At 40.7% G+C, this 12112-nt stretch overlaps 1 protein-coding gene across 4 annotated transcripts in view; it reads right to left on the bottom strand.

Moving 5' to 3' along the window:
* The window catches only part of PAQR5 (progestin and adipoQ receptor family member 5), a 93069-nt gene that overhangs the window by 31489 nt on the left and 49468 nt on the right, over positions 1-12112 (bottom strand). The window lies entirely within an intron of this gene.

Here is a 12112-nt window from a genome sequence, read left to right as displayed (position 1 = left end):
GGTGATCCGATCAGGGTTTCTCAGTCTTGACACGGTTAACATCTGGGGCCCGACAGTTCTTTGTTGCGGGGGGCCGTCCCAGGCATTGTTTCTCAGTATCTGTGGCCTCTCCCTAAGAGAGCAGTAGCACCCACTCTGCACCGCCCCCCCAAGCTGTGACAACCAAAGATGTCTCCCGATACCGCCAGTGTCCCCAGGGGCAACATCTCTCCCCCGTTAAGAACCCCTGATTTAGCTGAATGCTGTTATAGCCTCTGAGCGGTAAATGAGTAGATTAATCGAGGCCAATCATAACAATGACGATCTTAGTAACCGTAATGTAAATCGAGTCACAATACATTTTAAAGGTTTCCCTCTGATTTTCTAGGTCTGTGGGAGGAATGGAAGGCTGGGAGAATTCCAACTTAGCCACCCATTTCCCATTTGGGTTACCAAGTTCTTAGTTTAAGAGAGGAGCTTGATTCAAAAATGCACAATATTTGTAACCACCTATCATGGAAAAGAATCTGAAAAAGAATATATATTATAGTAACTGAATCACTTTGCTGTACACCTGAAACTAACAACCGTGTAAATTAACGACACTTCCATTTTAAAAAACGGTTCAAAAAATAATAATCAAAAGCAAATACAAAACCCACAAGAATACACAATGTATGGCATAACGTGTACTGTCTCTTGAGGTTTTGAGTCAACAGGTCTCATGGAATAGTGGAGAAAGTAAGGAGACAGCAGCGTAAAGAGTCAACTCTGGGCCAGCGAGGTGCCCTGTGACCTAGAGCTGGGCCACGACTCTCAGGGCTCCGTGTCCTCACCTGTGAAACGTGGGGGGCGGGGCACGTTCGCGCGTCAGATGGTGAGGACATTTCCCATCTTGGTTCAATTCTCAGTGAAACTAGTCAACTAAGGGGAGGCAGAGAATGAAGTTGGTTCATGGTTCAGTGAAGAAATACTGTTTGAATTAGGTTTGGGATTTAGCGAATTGAAGCGCTTTGTTCCAGTTTTTGATTCACCATGCATTCCTGCTGACGCCCCTGGTTTACAGTGGACAGGCTTGTCTAATGGGCAGCAGGAATCTCGGCTTGCAGCTGCCCTGCCCAGGGCTGCTGACGAGGAGGCAAATGGGCCGATGGCCTTCAGCCTTTGATTCACACAAGGAGGATGGTGTGTGCTTGGCAGGCGTGCAGAGCACCCTCCAGCAGAAATTGTGCGCTTATCATTCTACCTCTTACGTTTCTTGCTTTCTTCTTTAAAAAAAAAATTTCTTTTTTTTTCTTAGAGCATTGACTGCTTGTGAAAATGCAAGGACTCTAGAAAGGAGCAATTGTTATTATGCACCCCTTCATATGAGTAAGTTCAGCAGATCCCGTGTCGCAGGAGATCTTACGCCAAGGGGCCTGCAGAGCCCTGGGCATGTGGGGGTGGCACACAGGGAGAAGGCAGGGCGGGGCGGCAAGACAGCTCGGATACAGTGACGGCCACAGCTGGACGGTGGATGGACGGGACCCAGAGCAGGGGGCGGGGGGTGGGGAGGGAGTCACCCACATTTTGTCCGCGGTGACTCTGGATGTGACGACTGTCCTTCTCTCTTTGGACCCTGCATTCTGGGAGGCAAGAGAGGATGCTGACAGAGTCAAAAGCCAGAGGGGAACAGAGGGGCTGGGAAGTCCACCAACTGGACAACTTGACCACATTTAAGAATCTGGTCCCAGACCTGGGGAGAATACCTTACCACCAAGGCCAGGGTTAGGTGCAGATTAAGAGAACTTGCTTCCCTCTGACCGGCTATCCTGATGCCAGACATAGATGAAAAACCCATTAACCACACCATAGGGGCAGGATTTAAAGCAGCCCCTCCAAAAAAAAAAAAAAAAAAAGGATAAAGGATGGTTAAAAGAAAGGGAGCCCCTCTGTCTCAGAACAGTGATTCTGCCTCCTGCCTCCCCAGCTTGACCCTCCATTCACTAGGCAGCACTGCCTGGTCCACTCCTGCTCTCAGCCCCTCCAAGCACAAGAAGGGAGATGCCTTTTCTCCATCGTCGGGCTCCAGCTTTAGCAAAGCACTCCGCATAGAGTAGACCCTCACAGAATGCATGCTGCGTAAATCTGAACAACAAAACATTTGAAAACAATTTTGCATTCGTGCCTAGTTTGACCCCAAAAGGCAAACCGCGGTCATCGCCTTAATGATGTAGCTGGGCCTCATTTCTAAGCAGCCCTGAGTTAGCAGGCGCTGGCTTATTTGCACAGCAGAATTGATTTGACTCCACCTTACCTCCCTGGTTGCAGGCCAGGCAATTTACAGTGAAATGAAATCAAATTGCGCACAGCCTGTAATTTAGGAGCAAGAACCCCCAGGTAGCCAGGTGGAAGAGCACATCAGTGGGCTTTCCTCTTACTGCCTGTCACGCACGCGGTTTCCAAGAAAGGCCCTGTGCACCTGCCAGCTGATGCCTGAAATTCCACTGCGACCATTTGAAACCCTTGGTTTTCCCAGCTATTAAACTGCAAATCACCTGGGGAAAATAATTGGGCCTTCCAGCTAGCGGTAAATAAAAGTGGATTTTGAGGGCAGGCAAAGCACAGAGGCTGTCAGAGCGGGGTCAGCGGGCCACAGGCCTCGGCGTGATGATCTGCTTTTCCCATCTAGATGTCGTTGAATCCTCACAGCCTCGTGAGGGACAGCCTTTTTTCTTTTTAAGAACTTTTATTGAGATACAGTTAACAGACAATAAACTGCATATATTTAGAGTGTACGATTTGGTATTTTTTTTCTTATTATAATGTATATATGGCAATCCCAGTCTCCCAATTCATTCCCTCCCAACCCTCCCCACTTTCCCCACTTGGTGTCCATATGTTTGTTCTCTACATCTGAGTCTCTGTTTCTGCCTTGCAAACCAGCTGATTTGTACCATTTTCCTATAGGCCACATATATGTGTTAATATACGATATTTGTTTTTCTCTTTCTGACTCACTTCACTCTGTATGACAGTCTCTAGGTCCATCCATGTCTCTACAAATGTCCCAATTACATTCCTTTTTACAGCTGAGTAATATTCCATTGTATATATGTACCACATCTTCTTTATCCATTCATCTGTTGATGGACATTTAGGTTGCTTCCATGTCCTGGCTATTGTAAATAGTGCTGCAATGAACATTGGAGTCCATGTGTCTTTTTCAACTATGGTGTTCTCTGGGTATATGCCCAGCAGTGGGATTGCTGGGTCATATGGTAGTTCTATTTTTAGCTTTTCAAGGAACCTCCATACTGTTCTCCATAGTGGCTGTATCAATTTACATTCCCACCAGCAGTGCAAGAGTGTTCCTTTTTCTCCACATCCTCTCCAGCATTTACTGTTTGTCGATTTTGTGATGATGCCCATTCTGACCAGTGTGAGGTGATATCTCATTGTAGTTTTGATTTGCATTTCTCCAATAATTAGTGATGTTGAGCAGCTTTTCATGTGCCTCTTGGCCATCCGTATGTCTTCTTTGGAGAAATGCCTATTTAGGTCTTCTGCCCACTTTTTGACTGGGTTGTTTGTCTTTTTGATATTGAGCTGGATGAACTGTTTATATATTTTGGAGATTAATCCTTTGTCTGTTGATTCCTTTGCAAATATTTTCTCCCATTCTGAGGGTTGTCTTTTCGTCTTGCTTATAGTTTCCTTTGCTGTGCAGAAGTTTAAAGTTTCATTAGGTCCCACTTATTTTTGTTTTTATTTCCATTACTCTAGGGGGTGGATCAAAAAAGAGTGTTCTTCCTATGTTTTCCTCTAGGAGTTTTATAGTGTCTGGCCTTACATTTGGGTCTTTAATCCATTTTGAGTTTATTTTTGTGTATGGTATTAGAAAGTGTTTTAATTTCATTCTTTTACATGTAGCTGTCCAGTTTTCCCAGCACCACTTATTGAAGAGGCTGCCTTTTCTCCATTGTATATCCTTGCCTCCTTTGTCATAGATTAGTTGACCATAATTTATCCCTGGGCTTTCTATTGTGTTCCATTGATCTATATTTCTGTTTTTGTGCCAGTACCACACTGGAGGGACAGCCTTTTACTGTCCCCATTTCACAGAAAAGGAAACTAAGGTCTGAGAAGCTTAAGGCATTTATCCAAGATCCCAGAAATAGTGGGGGCAAAGCTGAGATATCAGACTCCATGTCCTGGTTTCTCACACTACTTTCCCTGCCACTCTGGAGGGCGCATTGGAGATGAAACTCTCATCTCTCAGCCTGCAGTGATTGTGGACCGTCACACACTTCTCTGAACCTTCGTAGCTTCTTCTTTAGAGTGGTGTCATTGCTCTGAATTGCATCTCCCACAAAATTCATCTGTTAAAGCCCTAACCTCCAGCACCTCAGAATGTAACTATTTGGAGATAGTCTTTAAAGAGGTGATTAAGGGGCTTCCTAGGTGGCGCAGTGGTTAAGAATCCGCCTGCCAGTGCAGGGGACACGGTTGGATCCCTGCTCCAGGAAGATCCCATATGCCGCGGAGTAGCTAAGGCTGTGTGCCACAAAAGAAAAAATAAATAAATACATAAATAAAGGTGAAAAAAGTGATTAAGTCAAAACAAGACCATGAATCTAACTGGTGTACCTCAAGAGAAAAGGACATTTAGACACACAGGGAAACACCAGGGTTGTACGTGCAGAGAGATGACCACATGAGGACACAGCAGGAAGGTGGCCCTCTGCAAGCTGAGGAGAGGCCTCAGAAGAAACCCACCCTGCCGGCACCTTGATCTTGGACTTCCAGCCTCCAGAGCTGTGAGAATATAAATTTCTGTTGTTTAAGCCACCTAGTCTGTGGTCATTTTTACAGCAGCTCAAGCTAACTAATACAAAATTCAAGTGGTGAGGTTGAGTGACAGAGTCTCTAAACCAGCACCTCTCCAACTTTCTTCTGCAGGTGCTCACAGATCACCTGGGGTCTTACTGCAGTTCAGTGGGGCTGGGGTGAGTCTGCATTTCCAACACGCTCCCAGGGCAGGCTGATGCCAGCTACCTCTGGCTTCCCAGCCCAGTCCTGCCTCAGCATCGTGCTGTAACCTCCCTGCCTGGAACCTACAGTTCATCACAGAAGAGGAGGTGCCCTTTAGGTAAGTTAAGATGAACCCAAAGACACGGGCATGAAAAGCCAGGGAAGGGACAGTGAGAGACCAGAGAGGCATCTGGTGAGGTGGTTGGTGGGAAGAGGCATGGAGAGAATGGGGAGGAAGAGGACAGGCCACAAATTGCTGTGTCAAGTATAACCCGTCATTTAGAGAGGACCTGCTGCGTGCTTCACACTGGGTTGGACTCCAAGTCACTGTCTCACGCAGGACGGACCATGCTTGGTCCTGGTAAAAGAGAACACTTAGGTTCTCAATCTAAAATGCACAACCCATATGCAATTACTAGAAATGTAAATCAGCTGAATTAATAGCCCACCATTATTGGTATTAAGCAATTACAGGTAAAGGTCAATTTAGAACACTGCAGTGATGCTCTTTAAAAAATAAGCGTCCAGTATTCAGTCAAGCATAAGGATCATTTCCAAACATGCAACACAATATTTATACAAGATGATGATAAGTTTCTTCTGGTCGAACATGTAAGTTGGATACAAAGTAGTAAAACAAATGATCACAGCTCGGATGCAGGATCCAAAGGATATTAGAACTTTACTGAACAGTAAAGTGAAAAAAACAAAGACACATAGGATGTTTTTAAAAAGTAAATGTTACTCAGTACAGGTAGGGTGTACCAGGGTGAGAAGTCCCACTGAATGACAAACATTATACAGAGTGTTGATCTGCAGAAGAAGAAAGTGATGAAGTTGAAAGAATGGAGCATTCCATCAGTTTTCCTTTACTATAATAATAGTCTTTGATTTAAGAACTAGGAAAACAATTTTTAAATTTAGGCATTGATTTAAAAATCTGCCATGTGTGGCTGAGTCACTTTGCTGTGCACATGAAACGATCACAACATTGTTAATCGGCTATACTTCAATATAAAATAAAAAGTTAAAAAAAAATCTGCCATGGGCAAGCTTGTGATAACATGATTAGAAAGTCCGTGGTAAGCAAAATAATGGCCTCTCAAGGATGTCCATGTCCTAATCGTCAGAACCTGTAAATATGTTAGTTTACACGGCAAAAGGGAATTAAAGTCACAGATAAGGCTGCTAATCAGCTAACCTTAAAATAGGGAGATTCTCTGGATTATCCAGGGAGGCCTAGTGTAATCATGAGGGAGAGGCAGAAGGAGACGTGACTATGGAAGAATGGTCGAGAGATGCAACACTGCTGGCTTTGCAGATGAAGGAAGGGGGCCAGAAGCCAAGGAATGTAGGTGGTCGCCAGAAGCTGGAAAAGGCAGGAAAACAGATTCTGCCCACAGAGCCTCCACCAACACTGTGATTTTAGTCTAGTGAGACCCATGTGAGACTTCTGACCTACAGAACTGTAAGGTAATCTATCTTCTTTTTTTAAGCCATCAAATTTGGGGAAATTTGTTATGGCAACAACAGAAAACTAATACAAGGTCAGAATTTGTCCCAAAATCCAAAAGCATTCTTAGAGCCCGAGATGGCAGCACACGGTTTCAGTTTCTTCCTAGGAGAACTGATGCCTTCCCTTGGAGCAATTCAAAGATTATATATGATATTCTTGGAATCATCTCCTGTATGGGTCATCTTGCTGAAACACATATCAAATCTGACCATAAACCACTCTTATTCCTGCAATAGGAATGCCAAATAAATGTCATTAAACACTTAGATAAAATTCAGGCAAGATGCAAGATGACTGAAAGAAATCAGTGAACTAACAGAAGGTCCTGAAATATAGAGTAAATTCCATTTTTTTGTGGGAAATGACATTAGTTTTGAACCTGAGCTGTCCACAGATATTTGTTATGGAATGTTAGCAAAATCCTACAAAAAAAAAGTCTAGGTTTGGCTATTTTACTTTTAAAGGGATTAAAATACATAGGTATTATTTTAAATTTATCCCTTGTCTAAACTAAAGGAGCCGCATGTGAAATATGCAACAGAAATAATATTCCAATAAAATAAAATTCAAATAAGGAAACAAAAATGCCTGTGGACTATGAAAGAGAAGATTCACATACAAACAATCCTGAAATTGATTCCCATAGAAATTTTCTGAACATTGTAGACTGAGGTATAATTTTGACTAAGCGAGATACAATTTTTAGTTTTCTTTACAATATTTTTTTTCTTGGATAAAGAAAAATCCAAGTAAGTACTGTATGGATCTAGATATTGTTTTAAGAGAGTGAAGACAGCAACATAAACGATGGTGATACATATGAAATTAAAATATTTAATACTTTTCTCACTTAATTATAATTAGCATATGAAACCTCATTACAATGTTTGAACTTGATATGTAAAAAATTTTTTTACAAAAACATTTTTTTAATGAATAAAACGGAAATGAACTGTAAGTCTTTATTGAACACAGGATCTTTTGGTGCCAACGTGATCAGCCTGTGGCAAAAGGAGGAGAGGAATATGAAAGGGTCTTTACTTTCTTGTTCTTTTCCTTTCTTTTTCTCTTTCACACAGAGTGTAACACTTTAATACAGAACACTTCATTTCTTGAAGTTAAAAATGTCTTATCTGTCCATTGAAAAAGAATACTCTTTAATTAACAAAGCCAGTTTCTTTTAGAGTTGATATTAAATGCGTTCACCACAAAAACATTTTATGTATTTATTTATTTGTTACAGGAAGTGTTTATTTTTTCTTCGGATCTTTACTGGAGTATAATTGCTTTACAACATTGTGCCAGTTTCTGCTGTACAACAAAGGGAATCAGCTGTATGTATACACGATATGTAAAATTTATAGTCATTCCTGATTCTAAATGTGGCTTTAAGAATATTTTTTGATAATTCCAGTTGCTCTGCCTCAGCAGAACTGAGTAGAAACTCAACAGAAGTTTCTCCCAAATGAAATTAATTAAAATAAAAAAACCATCTAAGAACTATGATTCATGACTAATGGTCTAATCTGGCATCACTGTTACTAGAACACAAATTATATGATAATGTTGATTACAACAATATCCCATAACTTTGCTGAAATGAAGGCAAGAAAAATAAATTTTATAGAATAAACATGTAAATTTATGAATTATGTATGTTATACTCATCCAAACATCACTAATTCATCAACATTATATCCAGACTTGTATAATAATAATTAAATTTAGTTGTCTTTGACATTTTGCTGGCATTAGCTACACAAAAATCAGAGCTTTACATATTGTTTTCTGTCATAATGAAGGGATATTTGTCAAGGTAGAATTTATGTAACTATGAGCTTCATTTGTGACTTACATATTTAGACGTATGATCTGCAGCCTCTATTTGTTCTCCTGATTCAGATCCAGCACATGGCAGGGGCAGACCCAGTTTTATTTGCGCATCACTGAAAGGTAGGGATTGTCAAGCCCATTTTATAGACGGGGAAACTGAAGCTCAGCGAGATGAAGTTTCCAAAGTCACAAGAAATAGCAGAACCAAGATGCAACCCCTAGTCTGTTAGATTGAAAAGCCCAGGATGCTTCACTACATCTAGCCTAGTAGAACCAAGGATTGTTACAAACATTTCATGGATATGCTAGATGTTATACAAGTTGTCAGAAGGAAGGGATCACTGGACCTGTGTGATGCAGGAAGGACCTGGAAGAATAGCTGGGGAACTTCTGGTTCTGGCAGAATGATGGTCGATTATATGTCATGAAGATCCTTTCAATGAAAACAATTAAAATGCTGGATGGAGCCTGCACCACGTGCTGGATAAATCTATTAGCAAGATGGCACAAAAGCAAAGAAGTCACAAAGCCCTCAGACAAAAGGAAACCAGGAACCCTGTGGGGTAAGCTGCTTTCCACATCAGAGTTTCTGCTGCCAAACTTTGCAAATAAGAGATGAAATCCTAGGCCCATCAAAGGGAGGGAATCTAATAGGAGACCTCAAAAATAAAGCTAGGACTCTAAAGATAAATGAGTGTGAAATAAATCCCACCAGACAGAACAATTACAAAAGTTGTCCCTCTGGAAAAAAAAATCTCTCCTGAGAATTCAGAACCATCAGCTCATCTTCATAAGCGTTTGTGGTCCAAATCCATACTACCAAATGAATTGGGAGATTGGGATTGCCATATATACATTACTAATAAGAAAAAAACACCAAATTGTACACTTTAAATATATGCAGTTTATTGTATGTCAACTGTATCTCAATAAAAGTTCTTAAAAAAAAACAAAAAAACAAATCCATAGTACCACTGTGGTCCAAGAAATCTCAAGTGGAAAATTTAAAGTGGTTACAAGTAGATAGAGGTCAAAGTTTGAAGTTCCCTCAGGTAAGTAACAAAACAAATGCAAATCCTCTCTGAAGGATTTCTGTTTTAATACAAGCATGCACACACCTGGAAACAAAATGCCATGAATGAGAAACAGCAAAAACAGGAGACAGCAGAAAGCGAGATCAAAGAATAGATAACGAAATATAAAATAACTATGTTCAACATGTTTAAAGAAATAGCTTAAAAATATGAACAATAAACAAGCAGATTTGAAAAGAACCTAATGCAACTTTTAGAAATTAAAAAGATAATCGAAATAAAAAGTCATTGAAAAGATAAGTAGCAGACTAGACCAAGCTGATGAGGATATTACTCAACCGAAAGCAGATCTAAAGAAAGTATCCAGGATGCAGTCGAGAGAGATTAAGAGGCAGAAGGTGTGAAAAAGCAAATGAGAGACATAGCAAATATTTCTCTAGAAGGAGAAAATACAATGGTTCTGATGTGATATTTGAAGAGATAAGTGGTAAATGTCTAGAACTGTTAAAAGTCACCAGTCTTCAGAGCCAAGAAGTTAAGTGAGGCATTGTAGAGATAGTTGGTGCTCACCAAATATCACATGTGCTTTCTTACATTTCTCAGACCTTGTTGTCTTTAGTTTGGGGCCATGTTGACTATATCCAGTTAAAGTTAATTCCAGGCCAGCGCAGTTAAAGAACGATGCCTTCTTGTAGTAGACATCATGATGGACTTGGGATACAACCCTTTTCAGAACTGGGCCACTATCCCTCTATGGGAATCACTTTTGGCCGAAGGCTGCCACCTTGCCCACATTGTGCTCACTGTCCAGGGGCAGCACACACCCACTAAGGATGGATACAAAGTCCTAGCCTTCTTTTCTCATTGGGGACAACTCTGAAGGGTCAACCCCACTCCAGAGCTCCCCGGGTGGTCAGCTGAGACCTCTGATGCAACTTCTGCTTCTACCCAAGCCTGTTTCCCCACTTCCTTACAGGTATTGTTCCTAAGAACAGTCCCTCCTGAACTTCCTGCATGCAAATCTTTGTCTCAGACCCTGTTTCTGGGAAACCCAACCTAAGACACCGCTCTCTCTTCCCCTTCTGTGGTGACCTAGAAGGCCACGTGTTCCAGATGCAGCAGCCATGAGGTGGCAGAACTTCCATCTGCCTGAGCCCTTCACAGTTCCTCACTGACCACTTAGCTATGTAATGTGAGAGTGAAATAAACCTTTGCTCTGTTAAGTCATTGAGCTATCTGGAGTAATTTTTAAACTCAACATAGCCTAGCCCTTTCTTCTTCTTCTTTTTTTTTTAAAATAAATTTATTTATTTATTTTATTGGCTGTGTTGGGTCTTAGTTGCTGCACACAGGCTTTCTCTAGTTGTGGCAAGTGGAGGGCTACTCTTCATTTCAGTGCTCGGGCTTCTCATTGCAGTGGCTTCTCTTATTGCAGAGCAAGGGCTCCAAGTGTGCAGGCTTCCGTAGTTGTAGCACATGGGCTCAGTAGTTGTGGCGCACAGGCTTAGTTGCTCCACGGCATGTGGGATCTTCCTGGACCAGGGATTGAACCCATGTTCCCTACATAGGCAGGCGGATTCTTAACCACTGCACCACCAGGGAAGCCCAACCTAGCCCTTCCTGCTTCCTACAGTTATTTATGTAAAGATAGCTGGAGTAGCCATTAAACTGATAAATTCAGAGAATATTTATAGCATATTAATTATAAAGCAAGGGCAAGGTGAAAGAGCATGTCCAAAAGGAAAAAAGAGAAGAATGTAAAACTCAATTCAAAGAGTGCAGGAAAGGAAGAACAACAGAGAAAACAGGACAAGTAGAAAGCACATAAGATGAACAAAATAAATGCAAATATTTCAATACTCATTATAAATATAAACAGACTAAACCATCCCTTTAAATGACAAATATTGTCAATCTAGATAAAATCCAACTATGTGCCATTTACATGAGACACAAGTGAAATGTAAGGACCGGGAGAAATTACAAGTCAAAGTAAGGAAAGAAATAAACCAGACACATAACAAAAGCAATAAAACTGGAGTCACTATAGGACTATCAGAAAGATGCTAAGACAAAGAGCATTACTAGATATAAAGAGAATCCCTTTTTAAAAATAATAAGAACTTTACTTCACTGGAAAGATACAATTACAAACTTGGATGGACCTAAAAAACACAGGCTCAAAATATATAAAGTAAAAATTGACGTACCTACAAGGAGCAATTCACAAATGCTGACACCATTATGGAAGATTTTAACACACTTCAATTACGGATAGCTTGAGCAATCATAAGTCGCACAAGAAATCAAAATAGAAGTTAGAAATTAATTAGAACTGCATACATGGACTGCAGTTAAAGCAATACTTAGAAATACGTATATATGTAATTGTTTACATTACGGAGGTAGTGATTAACTTAAGAAGTTAGAGCAGTAACAGCAAAATAAACCCAAAGCAGAAAGAAAATAATAAAAACAACAAACAGACATTAGAGATATAAAATACATAATAAAGAGGCTCCACCAAGCCCAAATCATCTTCTTTTCAAATATTTTTTTTTAAAAGACAAACCAACAAGATTAACCGAGAACAGAAAAACAAAAAACACATATTCATGTCAACAGACACAGAAAAAACATTTCATAAGATCCAATACCCTTTCATGATAAGAAGATACTCAACAAAATAGTAACAGAACTTCTTTAAACCAACAAAGGCCATCTAACACACTTAGTG

This window comes from Hippopotamus amphibius, chromosome 2 (assembly GCF_030028045.1).
Source record: "Hippopotamus amphibius kiboko isolate mHipAmp2 chromosome 2, mHipAmp2.hap2, whole genome shotgun sequence".
In the NCBI taxonomy this organism is placed as follows: domain Eukaryota; kingdom Metazoa; phylum Chordata; class Mammalia; order Artiodactyla; family Hippopotamidae; genus Hippopotamus; species Hippopotamus amphibius.
Note: the sequence above shows the minus strand (reverse complement) of the source record. Positions and strands in the feature narration are given on the sequence as shown.